Raw genomic sequence first — 13,169 nt, forward strand, 5'->3', positions numbered from 1 at the left:
AAAGCTAATATGATGAGCTTTTATCAAATATTTGATAGAGTACTTGCAATTGGTTATGTTCTACATTTGTGATCAAGATATTGAGTGCACCAGTAAGAGATATAAATGCGCCAGATGATGCAACTCAGATAGACCAGTAGATGGGGATGCAAGAGTTTTGGAGGATGATAATGAACCAAAAATGGAAGAAAAACTCATTGAAAATTCTTGGCAGAACTAGAGGGTGGCTATGAAATAAAGGTGGGGATCGAGCACGAGACCTCTGGGGAACAAATCAATCATGGCTTGGTCAATTTTATCTTTGAGATACAAAGACAAAAATGTGGCTGGTTACAGAATCCTCCTCTCGTGTGTGCCCATGGAGGCGATTCAAGTAGGGTGCCAAAAAATACGATGGTTGCATATCATTTAGCTATTTCATTCTCAAGTTAACTGTATGGAAATTGATGCATCTTGTTCTCATGATGGTGTGTTGATGGCACTATATGACAGGGACATGCAGAATATGTCTGGTGACAGCACTGTAAAGGTGGGAAATTTAAATTCGAGTCAGATTAAACAATTGGATACAGGCTTTAGATTTTCAAAAGAATTCCAGCATCAAGAAGTGCCTACTCTTGATGATGCCTTAGTGAGAGAATTGAAAAAGTTTTCACATGATGTTGTGGTGGGATATGTTTTAATTAAAGATCCTATAACTAGAATTCAAAGATTTACTTTGCATGAAAAGAGTAGAGGTCATTGGATTTTATCATGTTTTAGTGAGTGAGAATCTTGTTGCAAAGGCACACAAAGAGTTAAGAAAGATTCACCCACTCTCTAATGCTTAAGGCTTCCTTCAACTTGCGGCAAAAGAAAGAGGAATTTTTAGTGATCAGATACATAATGAATAGCACATATAGTCACTTAAAAGGAGATTTAGTTGAATATGAAAGGTCAGAAAAGATGTAAAGGAGGAACCTACTGAATGCAAAATAGACACTTGTTTATGAATGCAAAATATCAATTATTAATCCATGGTTTGATTACACTAACCAAAGTGTAATTGATGTAAAGTTTCAAATTCAAAAAGAATTACAAAGGCATTATATTTAAAAATAGAATGCCATCAGCCATCAAGCAGATTAGATGAAAATGATTAATCAACTCCTTAAAAGAAAGAGTTATCTTGGCAACTTAAAATTCACCGCCAAGCAGAGGGAAAGTGTTAAATATGTAATTCGATGACATTGAAAAGACGTCTTCTTCTTGACTATAGATAGTCAAAGAGATGGAATAGAAGAGGGGGGGATTTTCATTTAGATATTTCATTGCATTGCATATAGGTTCTTCTTTTCTACAAGAGAAAGAGAGCTGGAGTAGGGGGAAGAGGCTTAGTTAATTTGTTTCATATTTTCATTATGCAGGTTAAGAGTTTGAGTTTTTGTAATAGATTGAGCATAAGTTGTGAGCAAATAAAATTTGAGTATTCTTATTTGTGATGTTCAAAACAACAAGGGTTTTATTCTAAATCAAAGCATTTAGTATTTCTCCTTTGATAATTATCAATCAGAGTATTGTTATTTTCAGTTTTGGGCATCATCTTCCATCTTGTGTTGAATTATGAATGGGTTGTAGATTAGAGTATTTGTAGACGTTCTTGTTACAAGAATTGGGATTATTTAACACTCTCTTTCATTTCATTTTCCAATGCATTTGCATACATAGCATTCATATTGCATTACCAATGTTGGGGAGTCATAGGAAATGTGAATTCCTGGGGTTGGCTAGGTGTAGAACTGAATTCTCTACCTGAGCTAGTTCTATCTAGGGCTGGCTTGGTTTTCCTCTTCCGTTCTTGAGTTAAGAACGTACGCAATTAGTTTAGGAACAAAAAAATTCATTGAATATCATTGATAAGGGAGCTGTACCTTTCAATTCAGAGGAAATTTATCAATCTCATGATAGATTATCCAACTGTTGGCAACAAATTGTTTCTCACTAGTTCGAGCATGTAAGAGTTACATTGAAAAGAACAATCTATTTACCAACACACATCTCTGGCAATAATAAATTCAGCTCCATACACCATGTTTGATCCATCTTTGCCAACAACCTTGTAGACACCATACACTATTTCCACACAATAATTCTTGAACTTATCCAAAGGAATCATCTTTTCCACTTTCTTAGTGTAATCACCCACACTATTTAGGTCCATGGACATATGCTGTAACATTGATTTTCTTGTGTATGCCTTGGTGTTTCTCTCAATTTTTTTCTGTAGATCCTCCAAATCTACTGGCTCACTCATAACACCATCCAATCCAGATACTTCAATGAATGAGACATGGTCCGAAGTACACAAAATAGTTCCATCTTTCCTATGGAATTATTTGATGGCTTAATTATATGGCTTGATTAGGGCTTTCACCAAATCCACATTAGTGAAGATGTAATGCCTAGCTTAGAGATCCTTGGAACAAGGATTGAATTCAAGACAAGATTTTTTTTTTTAACAAGTATGAACGATCATGAAAACATCATATAGGGATCACAAGGATCACAAAAAAAGACTTCAATATAATCTTGGCTACCAATGAATCTCTAAACACCACTACCAAATAGATATACACAAATAGAGGCCAAAAATGACCATGCACATGATGAGGACTTGAAGAAATGACCAGTCATTAACAAAACACTAGGCTAGGGTATAAATGGAATCGTGAAATTTGGTTAAGTCTAATATCCTGAAGCCTTGAAATTTCCCAAAATCTTTATCTTATCTCAGGGAGGTCTAAAACTTATCTCAAAAGATTTGTTACATATATTAAAATATATCTTAAGTATAAGGAATTAAATATATGTTGACTTATATATCTTAAGAATAAAAAGCATAAAAACATGAAAAACTCCACATCGGGGAGTACCAGATCCATGTAAATCAAGGAATGAACACTTGAGTGCATAAATAACAAGAAAGAGGAGCATCTATCCATCTGAAACCATAGAAATAAAAAACATAGTAAAAGTGACATTTCAGCAAACAAAAGTAACATCACAATGTACAAAAAAAACATCACAATGAACAAAACAACTAAGTACACGATTCTTCCCAACTGTTAATAGTATTATAAGACCATCATGGATCCTAGCCATCACCCACATGTAACATCCCAAGCCACTAATTAGATTATTGGTACCATCATAATAGGGACATCACTACTAAACATGCTACAATCATAAGCATAAGGAAATCTAACATGCTAGTAGAAAGAATGAGATAATCCTACAAAGTAGATAACATCACCTATTACATGCTAGTCATCAAAGTAAGGAAATGCATCAGTAAATAACATCATCTAACCATGATATACAAGCATCTAAATGATAGCATAAATCACAAGAAAGCATACTTTAGAATCTGAAGTACCAAGTGTTAACATCTAGCAACAATCATGCTAGGATAAAAGACTATCTTTGTACACTAGTCCCTAGTAGTGGTGAAGGTAGCTATGCCTCCCAACCATGTGGCACCCATAGGTCCACACCTACCATGCTAATGGAGATAATGATCCAACCACAAATGCACACAAAACAAACATCTAATGCCCCCGCCCAAAGATCCTTGGAACAAGGATTTAATTCAAGTCAAGATTTTCTTTTTTTACAAGTATGAATGCACATGAAAGCATCATATAGGGATCACAAAGATCATAATGGAAGACTTTTCCACAATCCTAGAAACCAATGAATTTCCATTTGCCACTACCAAATAGACACACACAAAATAGAGGCCAACAATGACCACGCACATGATGAGGGCTCGAAGAAATGACCACTCATTAAAAAAACACCAGACTGGGGTATAAATGTAGAACCCTAAAATTTGGCTAAGTCTAAAATCTTGAAGCCCTTAAATTTCCTAGAATCTTTATCTTATCTAAGAGAGGTCTGAAACCTATCTCAAAATATTTGTTGCATACATTAAAATATATGTTAAGTATAAAGAATCAAATATACATCAACTTATACTTAAACCCCGTAGAAAGACTATTTTGAACTAGAAAGGTGTGAAATCCAATAAGGTGTCCAAAACCAACTTTCAAAACTTTCTTAGCCAAGCTTAACTGCTCCCTATTTCTCGCCTGAGGAAGTGCACTGGTCTCGAGTCTCATGCAAGATCTTGTAGCACTGCACATGAGAAAGTGCATTTCTCTGTGCTAGGATGTGCATGGCACCATGTGAGGATTTAGATTGAATCACATGAGGATTCACACCAAGATGCATAAAATTTTTCTTCCTTGCATGAAGAAGTACATTCTTGCATGAGTAAGTACATTCTTGTGTGAGGAACTACCTTTCCACACAAGAAAACACATCAGTGCGACAATGAAGCAAGAATAAAAAGCATAAAAACATGAAAATGTCCACACTAGGGAGTATTGGATCTACATAAATTGAGGAATGAACACTTGGGTGCATAAAAAACAAGAAAGAGGAACATCTATCCATCTAAACCATAGCAATTAAGAATGTACTGAAAGCAACATTGCAGTGAATAGAAGTAACATTGCAATATACAGAAATAACATTGTAATGTACAAAAAAACTAAGTACATGGTTCCTCCCAACCATCAATAGCATCACAAGACCATCATGGATCCTAGCCATCCCCTATGCATAATATCCCAAGCCACCTATTATATTGTTAGTACTATTGTAATAGGGATGTCACTACTAAACATGCTACAATCATAAGCATAAGGAAATCAAACATGCTAGTAGAAAGCATAACATAATCCTACAAAGTAGATAACATCATCTATGACATGCTAATCATCAAAGTAAAAAAATGCATTAGTAAATAACATCATCTAACCATGATATACAAGCATCCCAATGACATCATAAATCATTAAAAAGCATACTTCAGAATTTGAAGTACCAAGTGTTGACATCTAGCAATAGTCGCACTAGGACAAAAGACCTTCTCTGTACACTAGTCCCTAGCAATGGTGAAGCTATCTATGCCTCCCAAAAATGTGACACCCATAGGTCCACACCCACTATGTTAATGGAGATAACGATCCAACGAAAAATGCATGTGAAACAAACATCTAAGCCTAACACACACACCAAGTAGGATGATGACTAGATCCAAGACATAAACAATGCATAAAATATAGGTCAGACATCTCAATGGGCTACTATGTAGGGGCTAACATCATGGAGAGTCACTTGGCATTAGAGATGCTCCAAGCTCAGATCATGTGGATACAACTTCCTCAATGGTAAGGCTCTCACACATGCATTTTATTATCTTTAGTTTTATTATGACCTAGTGTTTTATTTAGTTATCACTTATATAAAGCTCACTCTGCCAACCTCCGATTCCATGAACACTAAAATGTAAGATATAAACCCACTCCATATGCTACCCTACCCTACCCATGTTCATCCAATGATAAGTACCCATGGGCCTGCATATTCCAAACCCAACCCCCAATGATCATAACATTTGAAAGTACCATGGAAGGTTGAGATCCACAAGTCCTTTGACAAATGTACATGCATGTACTCATGTGTGGCACACCACCATCACAAAGATCATAACATAAGGACTAGATGAGAACATAATGCAAAATATCACTTAACCAAACAACAACTTGAGAGGATGGATTCTACTCGAATCCCTAAGCTAATAAAACCATACATCATGAAAACACTCAATTAACCTCAATCTGGAAGTGTGGATTCTACACAAATCCCAATGATGTAACAAGACCAAATATCATGAACTCACTCAATTGACCTCAATCTGGGAGCATGGATTCTACATGAATCCTCGTGTCCATGAAACAATACCAAAGGTCCAAAAGAAACCATAACACTAAGTATAAAAATCACTCAACTGAACACAAAGTTAGGAGTATAGATGTGACATGCATCCCAATGCAAACTAAAGTGCAAAAAAAGTTTGAATGATATCCAAATGGATAATCTAGGTCCACGACCCAACTCATGCCAAGAAAACCTGAGAAAATAGGATGGTGCATAAAATGAGGTAAAAACCCCAAATTTTGGAAATTTTTCAAAATTAACATGCATTTGGCCTTTGGACACAAAAACCTCAAACATCTAAAAATAAATAAGTTTGGACACTGAATACAAAAATGGCTAGCATAATGGCACAATACCCCAAACCCTCATCTCAAAAAATAGTGAAATTCTCATACCTAACCAACCGGGTAGAACTAGCAAACAAAAAAGGAGGGGAACAATAGTTCTCAACCTCCAACCAAATGGCTAACAAAAATAGAAGAAAAAATGAAGCAAAAATAATAGAACAAGAGAGCCCTAGCTCGAAGCCAAAAGGGAAAAACAAAAATATAAACTAGAAAATAAAAAGCTTGTAGAAGTGGCTGAAAATCATTGCAATCTAAAGTCTCCCTGAGCTGGATCCAATGAGCTTAAGCTCATGACGATCCTGTGCCCCTAGCTTGCACAATAAGAAAAAAAATAAATCCTCATGAAGAGGATTTTGGATTTTACTCTCCAACTTTCTAATTCAAAAGTGAGAAGTGAGGAATTAAATTCCTTTTAAGATACTTATTCACTTTTCGAGTGAATAATCGATTATGGAAAATATCTAGCCAACCTAGTTAAACCTTGAATTAACCTAAACAAAAAATGGCTATTCCTAGAAATAGGAATTAATCTATGGTGTATCTGTTGGAAATTAAAATAAATCAATTAAAAATCCCAAAAAAACCAAAAACATAGAAATTTCCTTAACAACTTTCGTGACAAAGCGAACCTCTAAATACATAGACACACTCACTAGTCTAATCACATAATGTAGATGAGTTCAGATTTAATAATCACTAAAGATTCAATTAAAAAATTAAAATAAGGATACATTGACCATGCAGGGATGACATTGGTAAAATATGAATAGCTAAATCATTAACTTGATGTGCCACTACCAGGGATATAAATCCTACACACTAACCAACATGATCCAGTGCAATTGCATATAATAACATAGCTAAAGAAATAAATGCATTAAATCACCTAATTTAACCAATTATTTAATAATATCAAAATAATCTATTTAATGCATTAAATCAATTTAACCATTTATTTAATAATTTCAAAATAATCTATTTACATCACTCATGGTTGCATAAAGCGTAACAATGTAGGAAAGAAGTTAATATCCATAGCATTAAATCCATCACCTAACATAATCAATGATATGTGCAAATATCGGATAACTAGATATCATCATAAAACACATTGTCATCTCATAATGATATCATCATGCAAATATGATCAAATGAACAACATAGTAGTCTAAATCTATGATACTAAAATCAAGGCAGGACATCTAACCCTTAGGTCTTCTCAAAAGTAAAACATAACATAAGTAAATATCCATAACACATAACTAATGAATCCAACATAGAAAATCCATTTCTAACTATTTAAGAATTTAATAATGGTTGTTTAAACAACATAAAAAGGCACTTAAAACACATAAGCAAACATAGTAAAAAACATGACTAACCACTACTACAAGAACTTAGTTTAGTATAGCAAGGTACTAGTACACAGTGCAATCTCTACACACCTCTCAAGGTAATCATATAATAACATCATGATACCACATCGATCCTAGTAACCAATGGCACAAGCCTCAGTGAACCATAAATCACATCATAAACTTACAAATTAGTCATAAGCATAATCAAAGAAATTGATATAGAAACATAAATCAAATCATCTCAACAATGTAGACCACTCATGGTCATAATCATGATCCATCACAACAAAAGATCAACAAGGTTGCATCCATCAAGATGACTTATAGAAGTCAAATGTGAGAGGCACTATAGAATACCTCTAGAAATATTAATTTTCCCAAGTTCTTCTTCCAAGGGTTGCAAATAGGGATCTTCTTCTCTCTGTTATGATACAAATACTTAATAATCTTAGAACCCATGACCCTAGGGAATATAACATCTCTACATAATGTGTATAGGTCAACAAAAGAATGATCATCTATTGTATGGAAATAATTTTAACTATTCTTTCAACAAACCACTTTGGTTTTTTCTATCATATTTTTCCTCCCTTGGAAGTGGAGGTTTCTGCAACTTCCATGTCTACTACTTGAATCTCTTGAACCTTCTTATTAGAAATTTTGAACTAATGAATCTCTTGAATCATTTCCAACTCAAAAAATGGAATACATAATGTCAACTTAGGTTTATGATCCTACAATTGACCCCAGAGTCAAAACCCTCATAATATCTTAGGCAAGGAAGAAATGCCCTTTGATATTATGATCTCTTGAAATCAAAACCATTATCACATTGTCGTAAGGCTTGGAAAAAGTCTCTACAATCTTATGATACAATAGTTATTGTAGCATTAGAGCTTTCTTTTAAAATCTTTACAATCTTATGATAGGTGGTCTATACTACACAACATAGCATCTTATCCTATTTCTCCTTGGCTTATGATCCTATGATTATGGCTCAACTGACTACTTCATGAATTTGGTGGTCATCTGCTTTACCCCTATGATGCTATGAGAGACTATCACCTTCCTTCATCATAACATTTTTGACATCAACCTTTACCTCTATTATCTCCTAATGCACTTCCTATCATAGCATTACAACACCCTTTTGCTACTCTTAAGATCTTATAGAGCACCGTCTATGGTAAGATTGTAGAATGGGTTCTATTAGATTGTAGACATATGTAAAGACATCTTCAATCCCACTAGCTTAATGTGGCATCCACCTTGTATACTTTTCATTATCTAACCAATCAAGATAGAACACTCATCACATTTCTAACTTGAACTGCTAGCTTGCTTTGTCATTTGTCTCATTATGATATTATGATCACAATTCCTATAGCATCATGATCCTTAAAATCCTCTTCCCCAAGCTCATAGCTAAGGCATTTAGCATAACATCAAAATACCTAAAAAAATCATTATGATGCCATGACTATCTCTTCATCATAGGACCAACACCATCCATCTTCTTAATTATACTCTTATTGTTCTACAATCCTATGATAAGCCACATATCACATTGGTGTTAATTCCTCCATTTCTTTCACAATACTATGATAGTAACATATCTTAACATTGGGTAACATAAAAGATCACTCTATGATCCTCCACTAAACCTTGTGTCATAACATTGGGAGAAGGAAAATGTAATCTTGTGACTAGATTCCAAGGCCATGATCATAAGATTGGAGCTCTAGGGTTTTTTAAAATATACAATCTCTCATCTAAAAACACTTAGGATAAGGGCAAAAAGGTTGCAATTTTGGTTGAAATTTTTAATGAAAAGATAATAATACAACCTTAAGATACCCAAATAAAACTCTAGGGAAATATTTTCACTATTTGAACTTTGGTAAAATAATTTGGCTAGGGTTCTTTTAAAAATTGAAATACATGAGACAAAAAAACCTAATAATGCAACATAATTTCAAATAATTTTCATAATGAGGATCAAAATTTTAGTATAGTGAAAATGAGGGCTATTAGTGGCTCCATTTAGGGATGATGGATACTTATATCCATGCAAGAATTCATATTCTCTTGGTAAAGCAGACCACACTCATGACAACCTAAGACAACTTTCGTGAGATTACATAGAAACATATAAATATATACAAGGATTATTTACATATGCATAGATAATTACAAAAATGTACAAGGATATACAAACCTAACTACTATTCATCGAAAACAAATATCTTTAACAAAAGTATTTTTTCAAGAATTATCCATAAACTAGCAATTCAAGAAAGCTTCTTGATAATTTCAGGATAAAGTACAAATCTTCACCCCATGTAGAGTCAACCAGATAAGGGCCAATCCATATAAGATCAAATTTTCCATGCTTTCCTTTATCATCAACCTTGCATTCCACACTAGGTCAAGGTCATCTAGTTGAAACTTTCTAGCAACTACCTTCTTATCATATAGAGGCTTAGTCTAAAACTACAACTTTACATTTCTTGCAGAGGCCTCCTTTTTGGTTTCAGTCAATCCAACTAATCCATCCATTCTTTCTTTCATATCATCTATGATATATTCATCATATATTTAAATATAATTATATAGGACTATTAGGTTGTTCTAAGGCATTCTAGCCTAAATTCCATAGACTAGGTCAAATGGTACAACACCAATTTCCTTTTTCATTGTCAATCTATCAACCTAGATTGCCAACTATAATTTTAAATCCCATGCTTTCTTGTTATCTTCCAAAGTTATCTTTATGATCTTCAATAAGCTCTTTTTTTTAGACTTAGCTTTTCCATTTCCTTTGGGGTGATACGATGATGAAGTTTACCTAGAAATGCTATATTTATCACAAAAATTAATAAAATTCATTAGACCTAAAACACTTAACATTATCAGTCACTAATTTTTCAAGACATCCAAACCTTGTCATGATATTATTCAGAAGGAAATCATTTACCACCTTACTAGTAGTATTTTTTATAGGCATAACTTCTACCCATTTGGTAAAATAATCAATTGCAATTAATATCCATGAGTAGCCACTATTGGACTTGGGTGATATTTCTCCTATAAAATCCACTCCCCATTTTTGAAAAGGTGCCTAGACCTCAACTAATTTCAAAAGTGTGTTTCCAGAGAACTTTAACATTCTAGCAAATCTTTGGTAAGGAACACAATTTCTAATTAGGATCTGCACATCTTTAAATAAGTTAGGCCACCAAAATCCCACTCTCATGACCTTGTGGGTAGTAGTCTTTTTCATATAATTCCCACCACATACCCCTAAATGCATCTTACTTAGTACTCTTTTAGATTCCTCTTGATCAATGCATTTCAAAAGTATACCTTCAAAATTTCTCCACTATAACTTGCCACTGACAATGATGTATCTAACTGAATGTAACTTACTAGTCCTCCTTTGATTATCTATCAAGTGTGGTGGGACCTACATATACTGTAAGTAGTATATTACATCTTTATACCAATCATACTAATGCATATCACATGCATCAAAAACAAAATATTTGTTTACAACATTATTTTGATTAGCATCTAGATTTGACTAAACCATTAGTTTAGCTAATCCTTGTCCTCTCACCAATTTGGTAATTTGAATATCTATATTGAATTCCTAAATTTTGTTGATCCACCTACACCTTCTACTAGACACCTCTTATTGAGAAAAAATATTCTTCACTACTACACTTGGTACAAAGGAAATAACAAAAACACCCACTAGGTAACACATAAAAGCCTTAATATCCTTAGCTAAAGCATAAGCCTGTCTCTCATTGACTTCATATTTTAGTTCAATAGGTTGTAGGGATTTACTAAAAAATGCTATAGGTTGTTCATGTCCATCTTCATTTTTTTATAGGACAACAATAATAGTATGGAAAGATGCAAAGGAAAAAATATGCATGGGCTTTTCATAATCAAGGGTCCTAAGGTGCACCTGCCTTGGCCCTGCAGAGCCAAAAGAGTAGAATGCCCTTGTGTGATTTGTTGAAGATTGATCTAAGTCTGAGATATTTTTTTTCTGAATATGGGTATTAGCTAATCCTTAGGCTTTTCTTTATCTTCTACATCTTGGTATAAGTTTTTCACAACCTATAGTTTGTTTTAAAACACCAACAAAATGGTGACCATGCTTGGGAGCCTATGAAAGAAACTAACTCTGAAGTGCTGGAATCTCTTTTGTAAGTCATATATATAGTCATATCCCTATTATTTTGTAATCCCATGTTTTGATATTGGTCACTTTTGAGTGACAAACCTTGAGAATCTAGAAAAAAATCCCAGTACCATGGAAGCTGTGTGACATAGGGTGGGCTTGCATAGTGCGTTATTTTTCATATAGAGTTTAATTTATCAAAGTATACTATATTAAAACCATCTAGATTGGGTCCCTCTATTAGATCTATTTTTAGAAATACTTTTCTTGTGAATTTTCTTGTCTTTTAGCCATTATACAAAGCTTTTCTCTTAGCAAGTGGTGAATCAATCTTAGATTTTGTTAACTAGTGCTCATAATAAAGTGAAGAATGGCTGATAGAAAGAAGAGTATGGGAGAATATGTAAGGGAAAACCCATATATCCCTTTGTATATAGAGTTACCAAAGGGTGGTAAGAAGAATTGGCCTAAGAAGAAGGGAGAAACCAGTCATGCATGGAAACCCAGAAGTGTTCAATCAAGTAGATCTCAGCCTTGCCATATTCCTTTCATTAAGAGAAACCTCATTGATCTTAGTGACCTTGTAGAATAAAAAATAAAAGCCACAAATCTTGATGATTTTCTTACTGAAGTGGAGATTCTTAGAGAAAAGGTTGTTGAGGAAGAGGTCAAAAACATACATTTGGAGAAGGAGAAGGAACAAATTACTATGAACACTCTTATTGAGAAAGACAACTTGCTTAGAAGAATGGTTGCCTTACAGAAGCAAAATAAGAAATTAGAAGAAAGATCTTCTAAACTACATTAAGATGTTTTTGTGGATGTGGAAGTTTTGAGATCCAAAGTTTAAGAACAAGAATACCTCCTAAAAGAAAAGGAAGGGCCTGTTGTTGGTGTAAATAAGTATTTACTTATTACACTTACTAAGTTTACTTAGGTTAATGCATTATTTAATTATTTTGCATTATTTTATTTGTGAGACACTTAGGAGTTTGTGCACTCTTGTGAGTTGTTATAATGACATCACAAGGGGTCTGCACCTCTTTTAAGCACATGTTGTCTACAACACAAGAATCTTCTACACACATATGAAACTTTGTCATTCTTATCCATTCATCTAGAATGTTGGATAAGGTGCTTAGTTGTCTTATCTCCTGGTTGTTTCTAGAGATATTCTAGGTGCTTCCTAAGAGGCCTTTATATACAGGCACTCCTAGTGTGTTGAACATCACATTCTAAACAGAGCAATGTATTTGAACATACTCTGATTAATTGATCATATCCATTTTTGGTCTACTCTGTGCTTGTGTTTGAGTTCTTAGTTCTTGGATGAATTTTTCCCTTAAGAAAATTCTTACATGGTATCAAAGCAACTTGGAGACTTTCTCATCACATAGCCATTCGAGACCATCATCTTGCTTCATCAACGCAGCTCGACTCTGG

This window comes from Cupressus sempervirens, chromosome 4 (assembly GCF_028749045.1).
Source record: "Cupressus sempervirens isolate cs-2001-9-10 chromosome 4, ASM2874904v1, whole genome shotgun sequence".
NCBI classification, from domain to species: Eukaryota; Viridiplantae; Streptophyta; class Pinopsida; order Cupressales; family Cupressaceae; genus Cupressus; species Cupressus sempervirens.